Source organism: Adiantum capillus-veneris, chromosome 22 (assembly GCF_014529385.1).
Source record: "Adiantum capillus-veneris isolate H3 chromosome 22, ASM1452938v2, whole genome shotgun sequence".
Lineage (NCBI taxonomy): Eukaryota > Viridiplantae > Streptophyta > Polypodiopsida > Polypodiales > Pteridaceae > Adiantum > Adiantum capillus-veneris.
Window position 1 is genome coordinate 16,224,291 of NC_140952.1, and position 18,868 is coordinate 16,243,158.

At 41.8% G+C, this 18,868-nt stretch overlaps 1 pseudogene across 1 annotated transcript; it reads left to right on the forward strand.

Moving 5' to 3' along the window:
* Positions 1–12,210: 12,210 nt before the first annotated feature.
* LOC147428963 (uncharacterized) lies at positions 12,211–16,905 on the forward strand (annotated as a pseudogene). Its single transcript, XR_015185821.1, has 2 exons — positions 12,211–13,580; positions 13,674–16,905. The product of XR_015185821.1 is annotated as an uncharacterized LOC147428963 (transcript).
* Positions 16,906–18,868: the final 1,963 nt, after the last annotated feature.

Genomic DNA, 18,868 nt, shown 5'->3' on the forward strand with positions numbered 1-18,868 from the left:
CATATATATATATATATATATATATATATATATATATAAGTATATTATGGCCCATTTGTGTGTAAATATTTTATTGTATATAGGGCCTAAATAAAATGATTTTTCATAATTATTTTGGTATTTATTTAAATATTTATACTTAGGTGTGTGTTATTTATGCTATGTACATTGACTCATCATTACCATATTTTTTCTTACCATTTTGCATACTCTTTATTCCATATAAAATTAATTTCATGCAAGCTTCTCTTATTTTTGGTGTAACTCCATCCCAACAAAAATCCAAAAAAACTAGTTTTATTTATGTGGATATTTTTTCACTATTATGATTTTTCCTTCCTACATCTATTCTCTTTTACTCTCATAAATTAGAACACCAAAAATATTCATCTTTTTACGGTAGACTTATAATGAGAGAGATTTATTTTGACCCTTTTATATTTTTTCTACCTATATTATTTATATTTGACATGTACATATTTTTTTAGACCCCTCAATATTTGATTTTCTTAGTTGTACTATTCACTTATATCATGATCTCAACAATATCTTCAATTATAGACCTACCAAATAAGGTCAAGGGTATGTGGAATGCATGCATACACCATGGGGAGATCACTCTTGGAGGTATTCAAAAGAATCATCCAAAGAAGGACCTCACAAGGACCTTGTGCAGTGGAAAAAACAGTCTGTTTTGCTGAATTTTTAAAGATCACATATTCCCCGAATTTGGAAAGGTGATACACACAAAAGTTGTAGCTCCTGAGCTGAAATTTCACCTCAAATTTTTTCAAAATTTTTTGAGCTACGAGCTGTGAGCTATGATTTTATTGGTGGACCCCAGTTTGCCCATGCTATGCAGCCACACTCCCTCTTCCACTTTATCATTTTCCTCTTTCACACACACTCCTCCCTCTCCTTCCCACTCCCAAACCTGCAACTCCCATGTCCTAATTCACCCTCTTCACCATTGCCACTTCTCTCACACCTCCATAGCCTTCATCCTCCATTTCTACACCCTAGGTGTCCCCCTTTCTCTCTACATATATGTCCATATTACCATACTCTCTTCAGCTTTGTAAAGAACTTCAAAAAAATCAGCAAAAATCCAAGGTTAACCTCTGCAAATGAAGGCTTTATCATGAATTTTCCAAGGTTTGAAGATAACGTAGATTCATCGACACGCGTTACTTCGCCATGCTGACCGCTTCTTCTACCGGTGCTGTAAAGAGGTGAATGTCAACTTCTCCAAGCTTCAACCTTGCTTTACAAGCTTATCCCTTCTCTAACTTTTCTCATCATATATCTCACCATTTGGTGAATGATTTTGTAAATATTTTTTTGTGATAATTACTAACTACTAACCACTAACCTTATTGTAAAATGCACCTCTACTAGAGTAGGCACTCCCAAATTATTCACTCAATCCTCTCTCCTTTCATCCTCAAAAATTCTCTTCCCTCGAGCCCACATCCATGTGACTCAAAGGACAAGAGAGACCCACCCTCATTAAAATAAAAATAAAAAATATGCATAATCTTTTATTCCTTCAAATAAACTTGATTAGGCCTAATCCAAATCGGGGCTTCTAAAATCTATAAATAGAGCCCTTCTCTCCCTTGTAAAATATGACATAATTACACTACACCACACCATTCTCAACACATAACACACCACTCTTCAAGCCTAGTTGTGTAGAGTGTGTGCATCGTGAGTGCTCTATTCCATCATTACACATAGGTGCATGGAGAAGCTTGAATTTAGTTATGCCATCTAGAGGAGTGGAGTGTATGCCATACTCTTCACCACACTTATAGCCTACTCTTGTGCATAAATAAGATTTATAGTTTTGGGTGCAATTGTATGCTGCAACTACGACTCTTCTCTCCAAATTGACTTGATAAGGTGGCTCATCAGGTGGTTGAAGGTATATTGTCCTCGAAGTTTGTTGTGCCATTTCATGCTTGGTGGTTTGAGGGCTTGTTGAATTGTTTGCCTAAAAGGTCAAATTGTAAGAGGGTGCTCGGTGAGAGGGCTCCCGTGACCCTAAGACAATTTGTGTATTGGAAACAAGGTCAAGTTTTGTATTGTCTCTCTATTTCTCATCAAGCTTTGTGTGCATCTAGTCTTTAAGGCTAAGACTGAGTTGCTCAAGTTGATTTGTGCTCTTTATGTCTCTCTGGCGTGGTGAATGTTTGTGTCTGGTGTGTGTGGCTATCTTGCATTCCCCTCTCTTTGTGTGTTTGAGTACAAGGAGATATCACGTGCGTCCTAATTCGCATCTACAACTAGGTGGTGCCCCTTTTCTTGTTTGGTTTCTGGTTGTGGGTTGTTGTTGTCTCTGATTGTGCTTGCCCCAACCCCAATTGAGCAACACGGGAGCCTTGAAGGGTGTTTAGAGGCCGCTCTTCTTGTTGCCCGCCCCGGACCGCCTCAATAGCAATGTCTCTATTTAACTTTTCTGACACAAGGCAATACCACCATCACACTGCTTAAATTGTATACCGAAGTAATGATGCAACAACCCCAGATCTTTGATATTTAAGGTAGCATTCAAATCAGCCTTAAATTCAACAATATGTCTCTCATTTGGTCCAGTGATCAGCAAATCATCGACATAAAGAACCACAATGAGAAGTACATCATCCTCACGCTTTACATACAATGTGATTGGATTCAATAACTTCCACGTCTCTGGTTGTTGCTGATCACCGTGTCGCACTACAGGGAGAGGTTTATGGTTGCCAAATCCATCATCCTTGCTTGTTGTTGACCATCGTGTCGCACTCCAAGGAGATTGGGTTCAATAGATTCTTCATCTCTGGTTGCTGCTGACCATCGTGTCGCACTGCAGAGAGAGGTTTGGGATTTTTAAATCCATTGCTCTTGGTTGTTGCTGACCATCGCGTCGCACTACAAGGAGATTGGATTCAATAACTTCCTCATCTCTGGTTGTTGTTGACCACCGTGTCGCATTGCAAGGAGAGGTTTTGAGTTTTTAAATTGTTGGTGACCATCGTGTCGCATTGCAAGGAGATTGGATTTAATGAATTCTACGTCTCTGGTTACTGCTGACCATGTGTCGCAGTGCAAGGAGAAGATATATATTATACATTCTTCAATCCTGAATGCTTTAACCATCAATTCTTTCATTACTGTTGTTATTATGATGCATGAAATGTTTAGATCTTTCATTACTGGAGGTTATTATTGGCCATGAAATGTTTTTGTTTAGATTTATTAACAATCATATATGTCAAATTTTTATCTATTTTGGATTTACCTTACTTATATTTCCTTCATGTATTTTCAGGCTTCAGTCATGGTAGAGACAAAGTTAACGCGTCAGCATCGCAAAATTATTAGTGATGCTCTTATTTTGTCTCTCTATGGAGCTTCAGACGATCATTTGCGACGAGCATTTGATCCACTATAGGCAAAGTTCGATGATTTTGTGATTGAACTTGTGGAACATTGTTGGCTGAAGCTGTGCAGTGCATTCCCAGTTTTGTTTGACCCAGCTCTGCGCACTAATGGAGTGATGCATAACACAGTAAAGCAATTATTAGGCCAGATCACTAGAAATTTTGAAAGTATGATTCATCCAGAAATCAAAACCAAACCTGGAATCAAAGAGCGAATGCAGCTTGTAGCACAGCCACATTCAGAATTGAAGAGCAAAGATAAGATTGAAGGCTCTTCAAAACGTCCTAGGACAGAACAGGATGTACCTCCTTCATCAGGTGCTCAGTCATCCGCTGTAAACCTGGATGATACGATGTGTCCTCTTGTCCTACGCTTACTTGGGGAGCATTCCATCTTTCACTTGCAAGCATCCCAATTAGGTGAAGAACGTTTTGCAAATGTGAAACAAGTATCAGTGACTCATCCTCTCTTCAAAGATCCCGTCTATGCGGCGAAGATATACAAAGACCAAATAGGAAGCAAGCCGACATTGCAGATCGTGATAGAGGAGGAAACTGCTACAACTGTTCAGCATTGTGGCATGATATTGCCCCGTGCTCTTGTTCGGTATAGCAAAAGACCTATGTTGATCTTCAAGCTTTGGAATGGAGGTCATATTGAGCAGTAGATTCAGGCATGTCATCATGATGGAAGCAAGCTTGCAATCAGAGAGTTCCAACACACATCTGGAATTGTACAGCAGCTCACAGACAACATTTTGCCAATATGCAATGCTCTTCTACAGACGATTAAATTCGTGCATAGTCACGAATTTATTCACAATGATCTACACACTAGAAATATTCTATTCCATTTTGGCGAGTGAGGAGTGTATGCTGACATTGTGGACTGGGGACAAAGTACACCATCAAACACTTTGGCAACATTTCCCAAGCTACCAAATCTCACCCCTCAATGTAGAGCTCAATTTGAGCGAGATTATCCATGGACTGCCCCTGAAAATATCAGCACCAATTTTTCTCCATTCATTAAGGCATCTGATATATATAGTCTCTCGTATATTCTTAGGCGCTTGCTTGCATGTATTCCAGAGCCCACCGAAGTTCTCAAGCGTGAATTTTTGCGCAATGTAAACAAACATCTTGCTAGTGGAAATTCTCCCAAACCATTAGATAGACCTAAGATATGGGATTTAAGCCTTTGTTTGAATGGAAGCCATAATGTTGGCTATCATATTGTAACCGAATCTGGCTTGAGATCTATTGATCGATGATTAACCAGTTATCAACTTTTTTGGCATTAATGGTGTCACATGTACAATGTGTGGTGTGACGTGCACAATGAAATGCAATTGAATGGGAGTGTATCCTGGCTGGGTCGATGTGACCCGCGGATGCGTCTGAAAATCGACCTAGTCCGGGTAGGCCTGATGCCGATGGGAAAAGGAGGAAGGAAAGGATCCATGGAGGGATCATGATAAGGGAGGAGGATGTGATTTAATTAAGGAACTCTTCAAATTGTTTGGTAAAAAGGAACCTCGGATTAAAGGTTAGGAACCTAAATGGGCTATTCCGCAATTGTCCTCATCAGCCGGACCTTTGCTCTTCTTCTCGAGATTATGGATTTAAAAAGAAACCTAAAGTAGATTATCTTTGAAGCCTTTCCCACATAAGATAAAGATAAAAAATAAGAATTGAAATCTGTGTAAAGGCGCCGCCTTCTCACGTGGCTGAGGAGACAGGATACCCGAGTCCTGGGACGAGGATAGGGATATACCTGGAGAAGTAAATGTGATTCCTTGAAAGATAACTATATAATTTTATTAATATCAAAAGAAAAAATGAAGTAAAAATATTCTATAAAGGAAAAAGGTGGGAAGAACCTGATAAATGCACATTTGCAAGGGTATGCAACAATTTGCATGCTGCTTTCAAATGCTTGAATTGTATTCTTGGTTCGACATGATTGGAATACTGTTTTCTAGTATCATAGTATTACCTTGGGAAGGTGCATTTATCAAATGGTTCGGTGGGTGGGTGGATTCTAGAGGGTTCATTGTTGGCCGGAAAGTTGAACCCAATTTTATGTTGTCCTAGAAGTAAAGTCAATAGCGGGGGAAAGGGATTCCAATCTATAGAGCGGGAGAAAAACTTGAGATTGAGGGATTCGTGTAGATTATAATACACTCACCTTAGGGAAATGCATTGATGGCTGTGCTGGGTCATAACCGGGAAAAAAACATCAATGACCTTGAACCAAGGGTGCATTAGAGAACTCTCACGAGTTGACCCTGGAAGGTTGAGTTCCAAGTTAGTCTGATGACTTTGATTGGTAAGTTTGATCGGTAAGCAAAGGTTCTTTGGGGCTAAAGGATCCATATGAGAGAAATTTAATGCTATCACCCCCTTGACTTGGCATCGAAGAGCAGGAGGAGTCCTGTCTGGGTGTTGGTCTCAAGCGGGAGGGATGTCGGAGATCACGGTGTATCCATGTGGAGATGGTACAGCCGGTGGTCCGTCGGCATGGCCCTCACAATACTGCAGAGAGGTGCTTGTTGTGTCGCTTTGGAATCAAGATTTGTGCTTGATATACCTTGTGCAACAATCAACTTTTTTGATACCCATACCTGATTATATTATTGAGGTTGTTTGCGGGGTTCACCATTTGTCTTTGTTGAGGGCAGCTGGAAGCTTGGTTTGCTAAAATTATGCAACCTCTACCTTCTTATCCCATAGTTTCTTATATGTTGATTGTGACTGCAGGGGTGTCTCTTGCCTGGTTTGTTTTTTGGATAGACCCCTTGGACTATTCCTGGTGCTTGGCTCTGCAATAGTAACCTCCTTTGTTTTGTTCTTTGGAATCCATTGCGAATTTGGTGTAGGGAAGGGTCTTTTGCCCTAAACTTTTAAGTCCATTACCACCGGTTTGTGGTTTGGTTTTGCCGTAAATGGAACCACTTGATTTTCTTGCACATGTTGAATGTTGACTGTATCAGAGCTCCAATCAATCTATACATTGTACTTTTGCTGCCATGGCTGACCAAACAATAATGGATGCTGCACTAACTTATCTTCTACCACATTAAACTTATGCGGATAGAGGTATTGATTGATATGCACATGTATCACCGTCCATCCCATTGCCTTGATTGAATGCTATGAATAACTTTGAATGTCTTGTTGTGTTGGTTGAAGATGTTCGTCAAGTGTCAGTTGCTTGTATAGGCTATAGGAAATAAGATTTCCTTGAACTCTAGAATCTAGGATTGAACTGGCCTCCACTTGATTATCTCTAAGCTTGACTTTTATGGTTGGATCCTCCGTATGCTCCTCTTCAAAACATATCATTTTGATCACATTGATCTGTAGTGGTGGTCCTTGCTATTGTGGTTGTCGTAGAAGCTTTTGTTTTTCTATGCACTCATTGGCTTCTTCTTGAGCTCCTTTGACTACCCGCTACTTTTCTTAAGATAGTTTCTTTTTCGCATGGATTTGTTGAAGCATTCTCTAGGTCAGTGGTAGATGATACTTTTTAAGCCAACAACCACTAATACAATTCAGTGTTTCTTCACCATGCAATGTAGCAAGCTTGACGATCCCACTTGGTGATATATCCGTGATCACCAAGGGTCCCATCCCTCACTTTTTAAGTTTCTTAGCATGTTGTTTCATTGTATTGACCAGGACATAGTCTCCTCTTTTAAACTCTTTTGAGCGTACATGCATATCAAAAAATTTCTTTTGTCTCCTTTTTTAAGCATAGATAGAGGCCATGGCCTTTAGGCAGAGCTCATCTAGTTTTTCAAGGTCATTGACTCTGGAAGACAATTCATGGTGTGTCCATCTGAGTTCGGATGGCACAAGCTTCGGTAGGGAAGCAAAAGCCCATAGAAATCCCAATCAAGTCTATAAATACCTTCTTAGATGATTACCACACCACAACACAATCAAATAAAAAACCATTGCCTAAGCATCACCATTATCATTTCAAGCGTGGCTTGAACAGTTTGCAAAACCAAACATGAACACAAAAGGGGGTGGATATCAGCCCGTGTTAGGGCTAGAAGCACCACCAAAACCACCATTCCATCGGCAATACCAAGATGAGAGTAGATCAATTAGAATGCTAAATCCAACTAGGACTGAAGCACCACAATGAGAAAAGAAGAAAGAAGCCGCATAGAAGAAAGAACACTTGACCAGTCAAGAACTATGGATTAGGAGCACCCCTATGGGAGGAACATGTACCATATCCTAGGCTAGAAAGGGCTCATAGAGGAGGAAGAGAGGATTCTATGTTTAGAATGGTAGATCACCAAAGGATCAGACCTGTTCTCAAGTCCAAAAATGGGTTAATAAGAAATATTCTAGAAAGAGGGATCCAAGGGATCACGTGGCAGCCTTTGTGCATCTCATCAAGGTTGAGGAAGTACTAGACTTTCCCACATAGTTTGCAAGATTTGGGTTAACTCTAGAGGAGGATGTCGCCACCTGGTTTGACTCGGTTGAGCGTAGAGATTTTGAATCAATGAAGGAGGTATTTCACGAGTTTATCGAGGAATTCTCGCAAAGAAGGATAGCTCATAATACAGTCTTGCAAATCCATAAGTTCAAGCAGAAAGAGGGAATATCCGTTAGAAAGGCAGCCTTAAGGTTGAAACGCTATGTAAAATTCTAGCCTGTGGAAGAATTGCCAACTCAGTCCTGACTCATGCTGATATTTATCCAAGGATTGAGAAATAAAGATCTTCACAAGGATTTCCATATGAAGAAGAGCTCAACTCTAAACGAGTTGACCAAGAAGGTTCTATACCTAGTAGACAATTGTGCTATCTATAAGGAAGGTGACTACAAAGACTTGGATGATGACTCATCATCACAAAGACAAAGTGGAGCTAAGTCTACAAAGTCAGCACAAAAGAGCGAAGTAACGATAAATTAAGCAAAAATTATTGAGGAAGTGCTCAAAAGGATAAGCCTGTTTGCTAAACCACATGCTAAGCAACCTAAGTGGTGTGTCATTGAGTAGAAATGGACAAATCACGCTACAAAAGAGTGTTAGTACAACAGGGACATGTGAGAGAGTGACATTATGCCCCACCAACCCAAGTAGCACCTCCTCATGTACCACCAATGCCTAGGTATACAATAGGAAACTTTCCAGGACCAGGAGGGGTTGGACCACCAACAAAAGTTCATGCTGCAGGAAAAGGTAAATACAATTTGGATGAATGCACATTGTTGTTCATAGCCAATGGTGGACTAGCAACATAAAGGCCTGCTTATCAATAGAGAGAGGCTCTAGAAGCACCCTGCCAACCTTTAGGACCATGCTACAAGTGTGGTGGTGACCACCTTATGAAAGACTGTCCTCACATAGAGATCATTAGAGTGAATGTGTATTGTCCACATTGCCACATTACTCATCTAATCAATGATTACTCCAAAAACTCAAATAAAACAGTAAAAACTATATTAAATATATTGGGGGTGATCCCATCAAGTAGCGGTTCAAAAAATGAAACGGTGATACTAGTATACAGGTCATCACAAGAGCGCAAGCTCAAAAAGCAAGGGAAGAACCAATAATTGAGGAACCTAAAATAGATGCACCTAGCTATGAACAAAAAAAGTCAACAAAACACCTAGAAAGCTAGGAAGATAGCCCTAGCATAGGAGTTAAAACAAACCAGGGACATGTTAGAGAGATTAGAGAATCAAATGAACCTTGAGTCAAAAATCCATGAGACCAAAGAACCTAATGAGAAAAAGAGACCAAAGAGTGCACGTTTTGGAGGATCTGTACTAGTTGAAAAGGTGAGATGCACTTATTAAAGCCTACAAAATATGGCTTCAAACTAACCAAAACCAGGAACAAAAATGGATAGCGTATCCTTACACAAAGTTAGAAAAGCAAAGGTTGGAGATGTGTCAGAAAATGATTCAAACTGCCCAAGCTTTACTAGAGCCACCAACAAGAAAGCCAAAGAGTTGGATAGAAGTTCCAGCTCCAACATCAATAATCCCACTCAAGTGTGAAACAGAAGGCACCATCAAGAATTCCATAGCTAAAATAGAAAATCCAAGGGTAGTGATGAATACCACAAATCAGGCATCTGAGGGTCTCCACCCTATGATAAAAGAGGCCTACATAGAGGATAATGTCTTAGACAAGCTTTGGAGACAAATACAAGAATAAAATGATGCAAAAGGGTTGAGTCAGAGAGTCAAACAAACCAGTAAGGGGAGGATGTTTTTCTTCCACCTATTGAGGAGTTCGAGGCAGGATCTCAAGTAGATCTAGATATTTGCTCATATTGGGGGGATAGAGGATCTGCATGATCTTTAGAAAGTCAACCCCACTCTTTGAAAACTTATTTTCTTACATGGGAGAGTATGAAGCAAAGTTTGATGTGAAGGCGGTGCCATCACAAAGACTTTCCTTGGAGAAGATGATGGACTCTAAGGGGTTCATAAACATATCGTCTAGACCTGTGACTTTTACTATTACACTAGCAAAGCTTCTCCAAATAAGACCAAACATGTAGTCGACCATTGAAAAATGCTTGGAGAAGTCTGGGGTAAAAGATCCAACTTCACAGATTCAAGAAGGGATCCAAGAACTGGAAAAACCTCAATTGAACACAAGACCTGTACCATTAAACAAGGTTGGTGAGTATTGTGAAGGTGAAGATGGAAATTTTATGCTTCCAATAGAAATCCACGATGTAACAACCATGGAAATTCTTGACATTGGAGCTGGTGTTGCTATTGCGACTAGGGAAATTTGGAAAAAAATGGGGAAAACCTACCTTGAGGGCTGCTAGAATGAGATTGCAACTAGCAGATGGGTACATGGAGAAACCCCTGGGACTTCTAGAAAAAATGAGTGTTACTTCTTGCAGCATTGAGTAAGAAAACCTTCGCTATAGTTGACTTTGACAAGAAGAACAATTACAAAATCATACTTGGACGTCCATTTATGCGACAATTTAAGATGGTTCAAGACTAGGGATAAGATCATAAATACCTCATAGACACATGGAAACCACAACGTGCATAAACCTTAAAGACCATAGCTACAAAGACGTGAACCGAACCTCAATGGAGGAGTTTGACTCAACTACAATAGCAGGATCAAAGCTTCCAGCTTGGTTAGGCAAGTCCAAAGAGCTATCGATGTGCGGTGCATCACATTGTGGGAGTTTGAAATGATAAGCGTGTATTTTGGAAAGGACGCTTGAAGATAAGGAATACGTTATTGAACCTTTTCCTGAAGAAGCTCTAGAGGCATTAGAATGGACCCATATTCTACCAGCAGTAGATATGTGTGCTATTTCAGATGTCCCCACAACAAAATTCTATGATAAGGACGGTTATGACGTGATTCTATACTATATGGTCAATATAGTAAATGCGAAGAATGAGAAATTAGTCCTAGAAGAACTTAGAGAGGATCAACTAGCAAGTGCCAAAGGAGAGAAAGAAGAGTTTTATGACTCCCTAAAGAATTTTGAACGAGAGGATGACATAGATAATGAATGCTCTAACAACCCGAGTGAGCAGGAAAAAACAATAGTAGATGTCAGGTTTTATGATTTTTCAAATAAGAAACCTAGACGTCAAGAACGCTACAAGAAAAAGGGAGCTGAAAACAAATCAATAGAGAACCTATGCCTAGAATCAGGGGCAAAGCACAATTTTTGATGCTGGTAAAATTTGAAGATTGTGTTAAAAACAAGATATTTGGAAGGTTCTCTAAATCTCAAGATCCAAAGACAAAAAGGGAGCATGAGAGACCTACAAAAACAAACCAGAAAGTCGGAGTCTAAAACAAAACCCAAAAAACAAAAGAACCATGATTAAATGAGGTTAGAGAAACTAAATGGACCAAGGTGGAGAGAAAGAAGAAGTACCTAGAGCTTAAGAAGACTCTCAGGGAGGTATGGACAACAGAAGTAGAAAGTGGGGAGGAAGAAGACGATAAAAATGGGGACAAAATGTGTGTGCCATACCACTACAAAAAGTTCACTATCCACCCAAGAGCGGAAGGGAGTGATGATGCAACCTCTACAAAAGTGAAAGGACAAGGAGTCGTACGATGGACCTAAGGATGCAAAGAAGATAGACTTGGCAGGACCCAGAGAAGAGCCACAAACAACCTACATAGCACTGTATCTAAAGTCAAAGGAGGAGGAGAAGCTCATAAGTCTTTTCAAGGAGTACAAGGACGTTGATGCAACCAAATTTTGTCTACCCATTGAGAAGCCAGAAGTAGGTATATGGAACTAAGCAGGATGACGGAGATATGCTTGAGCCTCTCCTAGATGCAGGAGGGACGAGGCAACCTTGGGATATGTATGCCAAATTAGGCATTAACAGGTCGATTATGGTTCAGAGGCTTTAATGATCAAAGTTCTTAAGGATTCTAAAGATCAATGGGTTTTTCCATAAGGTGGTGTCTTGTGTGCAGAATGGTTGCTCAAGCTCAGAGAGCTCAAGTTTTTTATGTGCTTTAAGTTGAGTAGGCTGCATCTTGTCCATCCGAGGCTATTGCAAGCGGGTACAACTCAAAATTTATGACAGTTGGAATACTCTCGATGAGCGCTCTAGGACGACATGTCTATGGTGTGAAAGGAGACTAAGCAAGGTTTTTTTATATCATAAAGCTGGAGTGCGACTACTGTAGTGCGACTGCAGTGCGACTACTGCTCTGCATGGGGTGGCGACGCCATCTGGATGGTGGAGGGAGTGCAAGTCGGGCAGATGGCCGTCAGGGCTTCAAGAGGAGCGCCATCTTTGCATAGTGGGGCGGCCAGTTGAATACAGGAGGGCGCGACAGTTGCATGAGGCCGCCAGAGGTGGCGGGGGCGGCATAAGGCTGTAGACAGGCCGAGGGGGGCTCAAGCCGGCAGGTGAGTGAAGCCAGGGGAGGTTGGACCTCTGACGAGCAGCTCAGGACGCTACTGTAGAGGGCTGGGAACCTGTCAAGGACGTGATGCCATGGGCCAAGGAACAAGGAGGATGAAGAGGGGCTGCTGTGGACCATGGCTGCAAATGAAGAGCCATCATATTGTTGCAGAGAAAGAGGGCTTGATATTGCAGTACGTTCAATACTATAGCCAGGGAGCCTCCAAAGGGCTTGCTTTGAAGGAGAGTATTGGAGGTTGGGGTAGGGCCATGAGCAAGGCGGTGGGGGCTTCTAAGCATTGATACAGATGCCAAGTGAGAGGCTGCAAATCAGAGATGGCTTAAAGGGAGAGAGGGTTCAAGTAGGGGCACAAAGCAGAGGGTTTTTTTATAAAAAAAGTCATTATTGTATACTCTTTAAATGGACTTAATCGCATCGGCATCCTCGTGGAATCTATCTATTTGTTGTTTGAGTGAACATTTTCCATCTCTTTGGCTCTCATACCCATTCGTTTATGGTTGTATATGCATGTGAGTATGATATGTGCAAAGGATAGAAAAGCCTATGGGTGTCTGATATGTGTGAAATCCTGATATGTGTCAAGTGGGTGGGTGTCCCCTATATGTTTGTGGTACATTCGTTGAGGATGAAACCTTGTGAGCAAGCTTGAGTCTACCAATAGTTTTGAGGTGTTTGAAGGGGTTGAGATTGCTTGTAGTGATTGCTTATATGTGAATATATGGTGCTTTGAAGGGTCACAAGTCAAGATAATTGATTGTATGCTTTGCGACCGGGTGTATACAGTTAGGGTTGATCGGGTTCGGGCTTGGTCAATAGTAGATTTCAGATTGTGTATCGAGGTGTGTGTTAAATAGGGGATATGAGTGCTTTCAGATCACTGGGCTATAGAGAGGCATTCAACTTGTGTGTTGGTGGTTTTCCCAATTCCCCCTTTCCATCTTGTGGTGCCCCCACTAAGGTTCCACTGATTGCTTCCTAACAAAGTGTTCGTGAGTCAAGATGAAGCAAAAATTTGGTCCGGTGTTCAAAGGAGACGAAGATGCAGACGATTGGATTGCCGATTTTGAGCTATTCATACTGACAGTACTACGAATGCCAGGCGATGAAGCAAAGCTCCGGACTCTACCTTTGGTGTTGCGAGGTAAAGCAAAAGCTTGGTTCGATGGCTTAGAAGATGTGCACAAGCAGAATTGGATCGGATTTCGAGAGCACTTTCTACAAAGGTATCGAAAAGTGGTGTCAGCTTCGGAAGCAGATGCAAAGATCAAAGGTTTGCAACAGGACGTAAGTGCAAATTTTGATGCTTTTGTTGATAGATTTGAAGCTTATTGGGGGGATTTTGCGGCTGCTACCGAAGCAACCCATGAGGGATATTTTAAGCTGGAAAGGTTTCTATCTTGCTTGCATCCCTATGTTCGTGAGAGAGTGGACTATGAAGATCCAAGCACTTATGACGAAGCTGCCAGAGTCGCCAGAGCAAAGAGTCGTAAGATGAAGAAGAAAATAGAGGCGGGATTGCTGCAATCTACAATCACGGTAGCCAGTGGACCTAGGCCCAAACAAATTAAAGAGTATCAAGAGGTAAAAGTTCCTTTTTTTATTGATATGAATGTGATCAAAGCATGTGAAGCTCATGCCACGCTAGAAAAGGTAGAAGAAATGCCAATCAGGTCTCAAAAGATACAGAGAGGCATATTCAGAGTGCCACCTAGTTTGCTTCCTCAAGAGGACGAGGTGATAGAAGATCTTAAAGAAGAGGTGTCAGTTCTAGAGCCAGCAACGAGGCTGACAGCAAAGGTGCAAGAACCGGCAAGATCAGAAGAGGAGTCCAACAGTTCTCATAGCTACAGCAGCAGTTTGGACACAGATAGCATGTGGGAGACAAAATCCATGTATTCTAGGTATGAACTTCTGATGTTTTTCATGTAGATGAAGTGAAGAAAGATGTATACGAGTTGCCTGCAGCCAGCTGAAGATCAAAGAGAAGCATAGTGCAAGTGTGGAGATGCCTTGTGTGAACAGGTCAGTCGAGCAGCCCTATCTTGTGTCTCATGATGATGAGTCCCTATTGGAGGAAGAGGTATGGTTTGATTGTGCATCCAACTTAATTGAAGAGCAGGTTTTTGAGGATGACTTGCAGGAGCTAGGAACAGAAGCAGTGGTAGGTCAAGTTGATTTGTCTATGCAGGGGGTGGGCAACCTTGTGTTGATGGGCATGTCGAGGTGTACTTTGAAGTTTCAGAGTTTGTGTGTAGCCATGGAGAGCTAGCTCCGGCAGATGACTCTATGGAAACTGATGCAGGTGCAGCCTATAAGAGTGATTCTCCATGCAAAGAGGAAGGTGCCACCAGCCTTGCAGGTGATGAGGTATTTGATGAACAGGTTGAAGCTCTAGCAAGTCATACTCCTGAGTATGAAAAGGTGGCCTTGGAGCCATTTACAGAGGGTTTGGATACAAGTTTGCAAAGGGAACAAGTTTGCTTGTCTATGCAGCAGACTCAAGCAAATGGCATGGTTTTGAAGCTATGTGTTGTATTGTTGATAGCTATGTTGTTCCAGGTTGCTTTGCAAGGGGTACTATGCAGGTCTCAGTGCTCATATGATAAAGGTGATGATATGGAGAGTTCTCTAGCAGGTGACATGATAGCTGCTTATGGTACCAATGCTTCAAGTGGTTGAAAGTATTCTTATGATTGGCACGAAGGCTTGTGGATACAGGGTGGCAAAGCTCCATGCTATGAAGAGCTGTTAGGGTGGCCTGTCTATTGGCCTAGAAGTGCAAAGGAAGGCTTGGATATGCATGTTTTACAGGTGGATGGCCACGACCAATGTTTTGTTTTTGATCCAGGTGGATATTACACCATGCTTGGGGGAGCCTCGAGCTTTCCATTTGATCCTGGCGGATGATTGCAGTAGCAGATGGTTTCTCTCTATCTCTATCCTATCTATATAGCCACTATATTATCATTTTTCTTATGCAGTCTATAGCTCTATGTTATATCATTCTCTTTATACAAACCTATTTTACCTAAATAATATTGTGGTTGAGCATGAATTCTCAACGAGGGGTTGGGCAATGATGGAGAAGCCAGAAGCAGGTATATGGAACTAAGCATATGGAACTAAGCAGGATGACGGCGGTATGCTTGAGCCTCTCCTAGATGCAGGAGGGACGAGGCAGCCTTGGGATATGTATGCCAAATTAGGCATTTAACAGGTTGAATATGGTTCAGAGGCTTTAATGATCAAAGTGCTTAAGGATTCTAAAGATCGGTGGGTTTTTCCATAAGGTGGTGTCTTGTGTGCTGAATAGTTGCTCAAGCTCAGAGAGTTCATGAATAGTTGCTCAAGCTCAGAGAGTTCAAAGTTTTTTATGTGCTTGAAGTTGAGTAGGCTGCATCTTGTCCATTCGAGGCTATTGCAAGCGGGTACGACTCAAAATTTATGACAGTTGGAATACTCTCGACGAGCGCTCTAGGACGACATGTCTATGGTGTGAAAGGAGACTAAGCAAGGATTTTTTATATCATAAAGCTGGAGTTATTTTTTTCTAGGAAAAAAAATGAGTTGTGGACTGCAGCGCGACTACTGCTCTGCATGGTGTGGTGACGCCATCTGGATGGTGGAGGGAGTGCAAGTCGGGCAGATGGCCGTTAGTGCTTCAAGAGGTGCGCCATCTTTGCATAGTGGGGTGGCCAGTTGAATACAGGAGGGTGCGACAGTTGCATGAGGCCGCCAGAGGTGGCGGGGGTGGCATAAGGCAGTAGACGGGCCGAGGGGGGCTCGAGCCGGCAGGTGAGTGAAGCCAGGAGAGGTTGGGACCACTGACGAGCAGCTCAGGACGCTACTGCAGAGGGCCGGGAACCTGTCAAGGACGTGATTCCGTGGGCCAAGGAACAAGGAAGATGAAGAGGGGCAACCGTGGACCATGGCTGCAAATGAAGAGCCATCATATTAAGTGGAGAAGGCCGCCTGGTGAAAGAGGGCTTGATATTGCAGGATGTTCAATACTATAGCCAGGGAGCCGCCAAAGGGCTTGCTTTGAAGGAGAGTATTGGAGGTTGGGGTGGCCTTGGCGAGCAAGAGAAAAGGGCCATGAGCAAGGCGGTGGGGGCTTCTAAGCATTGATACAGATGCCAAGTGAGAGGCTCCAAATCAGAGATGGATTAAAGGGAGAGAGGGTTCAAGCAGGGGCAAAAAGCAGAGGGTTTTTTTTTATAAAAAAGTCATTATTGTATACTCTTTAAATGGACTTAATCGCATCGGCATCGTCATGGAATCTATCTATTTGTTGTTTGAGTGAACATTTTCCATCTCTTTGGCTCTCCTACCCATTCGTTTATGGATGTATATGCGTGTGAGTATGATATGTGCAAAGGATAGCAAAGCCTATGGGTGTTTGATATGTGTGAAATCCCGGTATGTATCAAGTGGGTGGGTGTCCCCTATATGTTTGTGGTACATTCGTTGAGGATGAAACCTTATGAGCAAGCTTGAGTCTACCAATAGTTTTGAGGTGTTTGAAGGGGTTGAGATTGCTTGTCGTGATTGCTTATATGTGAATATATGGTGCTTTGAAGGGTCAAAGGTCAAGATAATTGATTGTATGCTTTCGACCGGGTGTATACAGTTAGGGTTGATCGGGTTCGGGCTTGGTCAATAGCAGATTGCAAATTGTGTATCGAGGTGTGTGTTAAATAGGGGATATGAGTGCTGTCAGATCACTGGGCTATAGAGAGGCATTCAACTTGTGTGCTGGTGGTTTTCCCATTTCCTCTTTCCAACGTGTTGGTCATATAAAGACTTGAAGGGAGTAGATCCTATGATATATCAACACACGACCCCATTAAAACTCAACGCAAAGCCTAGCCAACAAAGACCTTACACGTACAATGATACGTTTTCTAAGCGCATCAAGGAGGAGATTGATTAAAAGAAGGAGGTTGAGTTTATCTATGAAATAAAACACACCGACTGGGTATATCCCATTGTGGTAGTGCATAAAAAGAATGGTAAACTACAAGTGTGTATGTGAATCTAAATAAGGCTAATGCCCCCACGATAAGGGATAATTATACCTTACCTACTATTACTGACCATGTCCTGGAATGAGTGGCAGGTAAGCGGGCATACTCCTTTTTAAATGGCTTCTCAGGATATAACCAACTTGCCATTGCTCCTGAAGATTAGTACAAGACAGCATTTGCCACGGAATGGGACATATACACATATAGGGTGATGCCTTTTGGCATGACCAATGTTCAGCTACCTTTCAGAGATTGATGGCACATGCCTTTAAGGAATACTTGAGGATAGTTTTGGAGATATACATGGATGACTTATGTGTGCACTCTCTCTTGAGAGATGAACATACACGGCACCTCAAAAAAGTATTCGAGATGTGAAAGACTTATAGGATTTGTCTTAACCCAGAAAAGTACATTTTTATGGTTAGACAAGGCAGAATCTAGGGACATATTGTCTTGGAGAATGACATATCTACCATTTTGGACGGGATGAGAGTAATTATAGAGATGCCAGCTAGACCAAACAAAACAAAGCAGGTACAATGCTTCATGGGACACTATGGTTACTACAAAAGGTTTATACACATAGATACAATCATTTCCCAACCCATGTATAGACTTATAGTAGCCTTTGTGTGGACGAACGAGTGTGAAGAATCCTTTGAAAAATTGAAGAAAGCATTACCAAATTGGGAGAAGATCTTTCATGTTCATATCAATGCTTTGGAATTTGCTATTGGATGCATCTTGTTGCAACCAAGAGATGGAAACATGGATTTCCCAGTCTGTTATGCAAGCACGAAGCTTAATAGTGCCAAAAAGAACTACACAACCACGGAGAGAGAAGGGCTAGGAATAATATATACTATTAAGAAATTTTGGCATTATCTCCTTGCAAACACGTCGTATTCTTCACCAATCATCAAGCCCTCTTATACCCCTTAAACAAATCGTGCAATACCAAAAGAATTACATGATGTTTTATCATATTGCCAGAGATTGATTTAATAGTCGTGGTTAAAAAATGGAAGATGCATCTAAGAGTAGATCACCTTTCCAAACTACCAAACGGAGAAGCTCCTAAAGGGGTAGACAATGACATCCGTGACACCTATCTTTTCAACGTTGAAGTGATACTGACGCGGTCCGCGGCGGGCAACAAGAGAGGCAACCTCTAAACACCCCTCAAGGCTCCGTGCTGCTCAATTGGGGCTCGGGCAACCACAAGCACAACACAACAACAAACCCACAGCCAAACCCAAACAAGGTAGGGGCACCACTTAGTTATGGTATGCGAACTAGGACGCAAGAGAGATTTTGGCACAACCAAGAAGATGCACCACACAACACACACAAGCAACCTCACACCAAGACACACATGAAATGGACCAGAGAGAGCTAGAGCAAAGGGAAGAGAGAGAGGAAAGGATCTTGCGTAATACCTTATTTGTGACTTGCAAATGGAGATGGTTCGTTATGATGCT